Source organism: Diabrotica virgifera, chromosome 5, assembly GCF_917563875.1.
Source record: "Diabrotica virgifera virgifera chromosome 5, PGI_DIABVI_V3a".
NCBI lineage: Eukaryota > Metazoa > Arthropoda > Insecta > Coleoptera > Chrysomelidae > Diabrotica > Diabrotica virgifera.
The window spans coordinates 252,398,867-252,408,123 of record NC_065447.1 but is presented as its reverse complement, the minus strand read 5'-3'; the positions used below and the strand labels follow the sequence as shown (position 1 = coordinate 252,408,123).

The window sequence follows — 9,257 nt, the reverse complement described above, 5'->3', positions numbered from 1 at the left end:
TGTGTGTTGCATGAAAGCATGAAAAAGAGATCATTAACAACGTTACAAGACAAATTAGACATTAAACATAAATTAGACCTACTAAGCTTCAACACCAAAACTATTAATGATATTGTGGTATATTATGAACCCTCTGTATAAATCATAATTTAAATATTATGTTATTAACCTTTAGGGTATTGAACATACATAAAAACAATAGCTTATAGTTTGTATCACATGTTTATTACGAGTGAACTTGAACTATATTTGTTATGGTTCAGATAGGTATAAAAACACGCTGAGCAATCAGTATGGATATAGATATACAAATAATTATTAGAAGTTAGTATGTAGTACGGCGCTATGAATCATTAATGTTATTGTTTAGATATCGGATACCAGTGAATAAAATATAATGTATAGTAAGACGTGTTTAGTCTTTTTAATTAATTAGAACCAGAAGGCAGTAACAACACACTATTTAATACATGGCTGATCCTGCAGATTAGAGGAGAATCTTCTGTAAGGAACAAAGATGGCGGCACCAGCTTGGAAACGGAGACGGCGAAAACAGACCAGGACAGGAAGAATGCAGAGAACCCAGTGAACAAAGACACAAGTGGAGATAAAATGTAAGTAAGAATGGAAGAAATCTATCTTTATTAAAAATGCTTCCCTCGTTTTTATATTTTTATTGAAAATTGAATAATTTATGAAGTATCGATTTTTTTTAAGAATATCTATAAATTTTGAAATATGAAGTGATTTTTGAATTGAATATTTTTATAGAAGTTTATTATGGGGTGTATTCTGTAACACTTCCGTTAAATTTTAGAGGCCTCTAAAATTTTAGCGCCCGCTAAAAATATTTTGGTATTCTGTAAATCATATATCCGTTAAAATCATAACCTAAACCGTTAAAACTCCCTCTAAATAAAAATATTTTAGAGGATGTCAAAACGTACCCGCTAAATTTTTAGCAGTCCGTTAAATGTGGTTTGATTATTTTTGTTGGGTTATGTTTGTATGAATAGTAGTTTGTTATTCTTGTATTATACTGGAGATAAATATTTAAACATGGAAAATGGCTTTTTATAATGTATTTGGTGAAGAAGTACTTAATAAATAATAATGAAAGGTAAGTCTGATTTTTACTTTACAATTGACACACTACACCTATAAGTAACAAAATTCAAATGTTTGTTTCTTTTTGTAGAGCTGATTTCAGATTACAGCATAAACACAAAGTAAATAATTGACCTGAAAGTAAATAACTACAATTACCATTTCAAAGGAAGTAGGTACCTACCTAAGACTAAGTACCTAGAGATGTTATTGAAAAAGTGTTGGAAGTCAAAGATGTTTGTCAAAGCAATTAAATCCTATTAATGCAGGTAAAATTATTTAAAGTTATTGTGGAACATTACAAAACGTACCAAATGATTACAAAGGTAAAGTTTCAGAAGGTTTATAACCAGATGCAGATTAATAAGATGACCTTAATGTTATTGAAAATAGACCATTTGACCAAAATTAGTGTCGAAGGGGAGAAGAAATAAGATATGCAATTTTTCAGCAATATTTTAATGTATAACTTTATAAATAAAAATGTTTAATTGGTAAATATGAGTTTTACTAAAAAATAATTAAATATAATAAATATTATTTTCTAGGAAACTGTCAATTTCTTCTTCTTCTTAAGGTTTTTGGCCTCTAACCTTCCTCTAACAGTCAGTTTTCGGTCAATTTCTAGGTTAAAAGTAGTTCAAAACGATCAACGTGCGACGTTGCCGTATTTGTTCCAAAACCTTTTAGAGGATTCCTCTAAAATAATATTATTTTAGCGGTCCTTTATAATATGTGTTTACAGAATGACAATCTAACCGAAAAGTTTTAGAGGACCGTTAAAAGTTAAATTTTAGAGGCCTCTTAAATTTAACGGAAATGTTACAGAATACACCCCTTTATATGCTATTCTTGAATTTTTATTGAATTTTGAATTTTTATTGAATTTATTTGAAAAATCTATCCGATTTCGATTTTTAGTACGGTTATTTTTGAATATTTTATGGAATATCGAATTTTTTTTTTCAAAAATTTCTATCGAATTTTGAGACAAACTTATTTTGAATATTTTTATCTAACTTTTGCATATGCTATTATTAAATTTTTATTGAATTTTTGTCGAATATGTATACCATTATTGAATCTTTATTAGCCAGTTGTTTTATTATTGATATTTATTGAGTATATTTAGTACATTTTCATCGATTTTGTGTTAAATTTTGTATGATATGAACCTGAATTAATAATTTTTTGTGTGATAAATGATATATAAATGATTTTTTTAATGAATAATGATTAGTGATGACATACGTTGATATAAGAGCTTAAGATACACATTGCTGTAAGCAAGAAATATACTTTTAACGAACCGACCTGATGAGTCGAGATAAGGAATTTGAAGAAGAACTATATAGATTAGAAGAAGAATATCATACAATTTCTTAAAGATTCTAAAATAAAAATTTAATATGACTTCTTTAACTTTCAAATATCTGTGGCAAAAAGTTTATCTAATGTCCCCCTCTTTTTGAACACAAACACACACACACATAAAATTATACATACAGAAAAATGGATAAACAAATAAATAAAACTGAATATGCACAACAAGAATGGTTCAAAGAACAATATAAAAGATTAAACAGAACCGAATAGATAGAAGTAGAATATGGCGTAGTTTTAACAATATTAAAACAAGAAATTGAAATGACATTAAAAATAAGCAAAAATTGAGAAAAAATGGGTCATATATTATGCCACTATTTCCCATTGTATCACACCCATTTTACAGTTTCCTTTCCTAATTATATCATATCCAGTTTTTTCTACTAGGGATCAAATGAACTGCAATAACTGTCCCAGGAATGAACCTCAAAAATATTGGAAATACACTTTATATCACTATTTAGTCCAGAAAGCCACTGCGCATCCGCTAGGAAAAATATTCCGATTCGGATTTATTGCACAATCTTACTCAAAAAGGACCCCTTTTAACAAATTTGCATGTTGCCAGGACCAAAATTGGGTCAAAAATTTTTTAAACGTTTTTTTTTAAATTATTTTTCTTGCATGGAACAAAGTTTTTTTACGTTTTTTGGATCATTCCAAACAGAAAAGGTCTTTAGTGACTTTTCTCTAAAGTTGATAGTTTTTGACATATAAGCGATTAAAAATTGAAAAAGTGCGAAATCGACCATTTTTCACCTTTAAAAACTATGTGAAAAACTTAAAACTTGAATGTTGCCAAGGTAGGTATATATTCTTTAAACATCGATTGCTGAAATCCGGAAGAGTTTTTTCCAATACAGTATTCAAAACTCCTTTGTTTTTTAATTGCTAATCAAGCGTGCGCGACACTATTTTCCACCGACAGTATGGTGCAAATGAAAGGAATAAATTCGTTATTTCGTAAACCGGCAACTTTAAGGAAAAAACCCGAAACAGGTCGATTTTTATTTTTAAGTTTTGATATTGTGGCATATATGGTATACTAGTGACGTCATCCGTCTGGACGTGATGACGTAATCGATGATTTTTTTAAATGAGAATAGGGGTCGTGTGGTAGCTCATTTGAAAGGTTCTTCAATTCTCTATTCAGTAATTTAAACATTTACATAATTATTTATACAGTGTGTCCAAAAAATTTTTATTAAATTAAATTATTTGACAAAAAAAGAAGTAGAAGGACACCCTGTATAAATAAATATATAAATGTTTATATTACTGAATAAAGAATTGAAGAACCTTTCAAATGAGCTAGCACACGACCCCTATTCTCATTTAAAAAATTCATCGATTACGTCATCACGCCCAGATGGATGACGTCACTAGTATACCATATATGCCAGAATATCATAACTTAAAAATAAAAATCGACCTGTTTCGGGATGTTTCCTTAAAGTCGCCGGTTTACGAAATAACGAATTTATTCCTTTCATTTGCACCATACTGTCGGTGGAAAATAGTGTCGCGCACGCTTGATTAGCAATTAAAAAACAAAGGAGTTTTGAATATTGTATTGCAAAAAACTCTTCGGGATTTCATCAATCGATGTTTAAAGAATATCTACCTATTGGGTAGTGAAGAGTAGGTCCTAAAACCAAAAAAAGTTAAGTTTTCCATTTTAGTGGGGACTTACCCTTTTTTAATTTAATTTTCCATTTCCAACAATCGTTTTTTACGATTATAGCGCCATCTATCCATAATTCAAAAAAATGTCTCGAATAAAAGTTACTTATTTTTACGTAAGGAATCCAAATCCGCAATAAAAAATGGGGGTTCCTATTTAAGATTTTAAAGTAACCCCCCACCATACCTCCGTGGGGGGTCGTGTTTGGTACCATTCGATAGATTTTTCAAAAGTATTAAATAAGTGTATTTTTCAGTTTTTCGATCTGATGTTCATTTCGCGAAATATCACGGGATACCCCCACCCCCTCCGTGGGAAGTCGTGTTTGGTATTATTCGATAGATTTTTGAAAAATATTGAGCATGTATTTTTTAGTTTTTCGATCTGTCATTCATTTCGCGAAATGTTCGCTTTTTTCTTGTGAAACTTTGGGACTCACCCATTTCCTTACGCCCCGCACAAATCGTCAGATTTTTGAAATATACACTGTTTTGCATGTACTTAACTTACCTTATCTTAATCTGACAATTTCGAGTTTTTCTAAGTACATATAGATTTTTTTTCGTCCACCCCCCCTTAACGAACTCCCCTGCATTATGGTTTCTCCCCATGTAGTAATCTGACGCGCTCGAGTTACTGCAAAAATCCACGCTTGGGCTCCCCTACGATAATGTACATCTGCATTTTCAAGATGAGTGAGAGAAATCAAATTAAATTTTTGGAATAATTTCTATGTTACCAAGAAAAAAGTAGTTGATATCAAAATTACACGAGAAAATAGTTTCAGAACCCGACGGTAAAATGCTTTTCCACTTTGTTAACAATTCACACAAGTATTTTTCTTTCGTCATTAATCTTCTGGACGTTAACTTGTCAGTTTGGGCAGTCTGGGTGTTTTTTGCTACACATTTGTTCCCAAGTTGGTTAAATAATCCGTAAAGTACATTTGTCTTGTTTAAAATTTTGTTGACCGCACGTTATCAAGCTTTATTTTCGTAGAGTGTCCTGTACAAAAAAAATTTTGAGTTGGCAGAGCAAATGCACTTTCCTTAATAGAAATATATCTAGCTGCTATATTTTTCTTGTAGAATTTGTATAATTCAGCGTATTTTATATTATTATGATAGTTTAGTTAAACTGTTGTGCTTGTAAATATTTGGTTTAAAACAACGTTATACATCGATTTTGCAATATACTTACTCCGTGGCGTTACAACCCTTCGTGGGTTTTAGCCATAGATATATTAACAATAGATCAGGCTAGTTATAGGCCGCTCAGTGCATCGAGGTGTAACGCCAATATCAAGTACAGTGCAAGGGCGGATACAGGGAGGGGCCATGGGGGCCATGGCCCCCTCCGAGAATTTAAAAAAATATAAATTTAAATATTTGCAGTTCAAAATGTTTTTAGTTTCAAACACATGTACATATATGTACAAAACAGTGTATAAGTACATATTATAATCCTGGATCCCGCGTACCAAAAAAAGTTGATTGTCTAGTCGGACAAACTTTGATATACGGGAACACTGGAACAGGGGAAGTTTTAATTGTGGAACATTTTAAAAATTTGGAACGTCAGATTACGAAAACGTCCCATGTATTTTGTCGGACAGAACATCCAATTGATTTATTACCCTTTCATTAAACTCTCATGCAAAAATCAGACTGATATTACTAACCAACATGATTCTTGTCATTTGACATGTCAATTGGTGATAAACACCAGACGTATGAGAGTTTGCATGAGAGTTTAATAAAATGGTAACAAATCAATTGGAGGTTTTGTCCAACAAAATAAGTACATGGAACGTTTTCGTAGTCTGACGTTTCAAATGTTTAACCTGTTCCACAATTAAAAAATAAAACTTCCCGAGTTCCCTTTTCCCATACATCAAAGTTTGTCCGACTAGACACCGTTAAGCTATTAACAAATTTTCAGCTTGCTGTTAATCAACTTTTTTTGGTACGCGAGATCCAAGACTATTATGTCTTCTGGACTAGAATTAAACAAAAGCAGTAACGGAACTTCAAGAATGACATAGTGTGTTTTGTAAATCAAAATGTTAGGACCTTGACAGCCACAAAGAATAAAAAAAAATGTAGCGTTACTTGGTTCACCAGGACATAGAAGAAAGGGGTTGGTTGGTACTTTTGCACATTCAAAAGAGATTGTTCTGCAAGTACTGCGTTTTATTTTTCTAATGAAAAATATGGTCACAATAAAGGGATGATAGCCCAAAGCCTTGTCACGAAACCTTTTAACATCTTTCGCCGAACTCATGGACAAAGACGGAGACATACAAACTCATGAAAAACATCATATCACAAGAAATGCGTTCAGGTTGGGCTGGATTTTCTACAAAGTTGTCACAACCCGCAAAAGTCAGTCATTAACCAGATAGACCCTCAGAGGTCTAAACAGATACAAGAAAATAGAGAAAGACTACGACCAATAGTAGAGTCTATAGTGTTCTTTAGGTCGATAAAACATTCCTCTAAGAGGCCATCGTGATGATGGCCTTCTGCTTCTGGACGAAGATGCTGGACCTAGTAATGAGGGGAATTGTTAAGGTTTAAAGTCGGATCAGAAGATAAGACTCTTAAGCAACACCTATCCACAGCATCTTCACGAGCAACATAAATTAGTAGCACCAATCAAAATCAATTGATAACATGTTGTGGTGAAGAAATAATTGAACAAATATAATGAATCAGGTTCAAAGTGCAAATTATTACTGTCATATTACAGAACAGTTTTCTTTAAATTTGAGATACATACACAGTAACAACATTCGACGCTTGTGAGAACATAAAAATAATTAGTGAAAATCAATAAAGAGGGGAAGAACAAGGCCTGACAGGAGAAGCGTTGGGAAAAATAAGTACCTATTAAACTTGTTAAAAAAACTGCACTTGGATCCGAAGAAATGTGTAGGAATCGGTACTGACTTTAATAATACTTTAATAACGATAAATTTGGAATGTCTTTATGGCACTCAAAAGTTTTTGAAAAGTGCCTTAAAATTCACCACTGTAACCTTAATTTTTAAAAATTACCCCCAGACCCCCCGGTATCCCTCCCCAAAAAAGTTCATGGCCCCTCCCGAAAATCGGTCCTGGATCCGCCCTTGGTACAGTGGTCTAGCTATCGTTGTCTGTCGTACGAGTGTGAGCGTATCTACCAAGAGGTGGGAGTAATGGAACGACGCAGACACAGAGTACAGCAGCAGCGGCCACCATATGCTAGAAAGAGAAAGCTAAGCGCCAGTAGAGAGAAGTAGATAGACCACCGATCCGAACTGCTCCGCGTTACGCTATTTTTTGTACCTTGCCTAATCTACGTATTACTATCAATGGTTTGAGCCGACTCAACAACATGCTTCCACTCTTCTCTGTCTTGATCAACCTCCATCCAATTCTCCACGTCCATAGTGTTCAGGTCTCCTGCTATATTATCTCGCCACCGGAGTCGAGGGCGTCCGCGTGGTCTCCTTCCAATTGGGACTTCCTCTCACACCAGTCGTACTGTTCTTTGATCAGAATGTTTCTGAGGTGTCCTATCCATTGGAGTGTCCTGCCCATTGCAATATCTCAGATAATAATATTTTTCCAGATCCCAATTCCTTGCGATATTGTAGAGATAACTTTGCTTTCATACTTTTTTAGTCTGTCTTCCCATATATATTTTAACAAAATTTATAGCACTGGTGACCGTATATTGTATATTAGATCCTTTTCTTTACTTCTCTATCGTATAATCCTTCCTCGTATAAGGCTTCTTTTTTATGACTTCCCTTTTTACTTTTGTCCTTACTACTCTATTTGTTGTCATTCGGCTTATGTGGTCATTCCATTCTATTCTTATGTTTCTTACCCAGTTACTAATGTTATCCACCTTGCATCTCCGTAGTATATCTGCACTTGTAGCTGTATCCCATAGTATTTTACCATCGATTTTTGGAAGTGTTTTCATCTCTGCTGTTTCTAGCATTCTTTTTGTACTTTCTGTATCAGGTCATGTTTCTGCCGCTTATGTCATTATTGGTCTGATGACTGTTTTGTAAATTCTGCCTTTCACTTTTTTTCCGATATTTTTATTTCCCATATTGTTTTATTCAGGCAACCTGCGGCTCTGTTTGCTTTATTCACCTGATCTTCCACTTTTGTTTCGAGTTTTCCGCAGCTAGATAGTGTGATGCCTAGATATTTAAACTCCATGACTTATTCTATTATCTGACCCTCCAGATCTAATTTACACCTTATTAGATTTGCTGTTATAACCATGTATTTAGTCTTTTTTGGGGAAATTAACATATTAAGTTTTCTAGCGGTTATATTAAATTGGTGCAACATACGTTGTACTACACCTGTACGAGCCAATATTATATATTTTATTATACATGTTTTATTATATATATTTTATTATATATATTTTATTATCCATTATTTTATATATTATATATATTTACGATACATATATAGGTATTAAGTTTTTTCAGTACGTATTTCTAACTCACAAGTTTTGGTCAACGGTCAAGTCGGTTTTGGTCAAGTCACAACAACGGAACAATATTAACCAACCAGGAGGATATAATGGAAAGATGGGGAACATCTAGAACAACTATTGAACGGAGAGCAAGGAAAAGCAAAGTAAAATAAAAACAACGTAGTTGGCATATTAGTGGAAAACTCTGAGGAAACAGAAGCAATAGGAAAGATAAAAATGCAAGATATAATATAGAAGAAGAAATATTGCCTAGAGAGTGGCAAAAGAGTAGAGGAAAGGAAAAACAAGAGACTGTCAGAACTATAGAGGCATACTCCTATTAGGTGTAGCAGTAGGGATGGGAAAAACCTAGCGGTTTAAACCTAAAACCGGTTTTTTTACTTCGCAATAACCGGTTTTACCGGTTGTTTTTTGTCCCGGTTATAACCGGTTTTTTCTTTTTAAAGTAAAAACCGGTTATTAGGTTTTCACGGTGATTAGGATTAGGTTAGGTATTATTTTGGATCCCAATCATAATTATTATTCTCAAGTAATGGTAGGGGAGCCCAAGCGGGGATTTTTGCAGTTACTC

General features: G+C 33.1%; 1 long non-coding RNA gene across 1 annotated transcript; it reads left to right on the top strand.

Annotated features, from left to right (window-relative positions):
• The first annotated feature begins 786 nt into the window (after nucleotides 1–786).
• On the top strand, nucleotides 787–1,606 carry LOC126884844 (uncharacterized). The gene is made up of 2 exons (XR_007698159.1): nucleotides 787–1,120; nucleotides 1,199–1,606. It is a non-coding gene; the product is annotated as an uncharacterized LOC126884844 (long non-coding RNA).
• The last annotated feature ends 7,651 nt before the right edge of the window (nucleotides 1,607–9,257 follow it).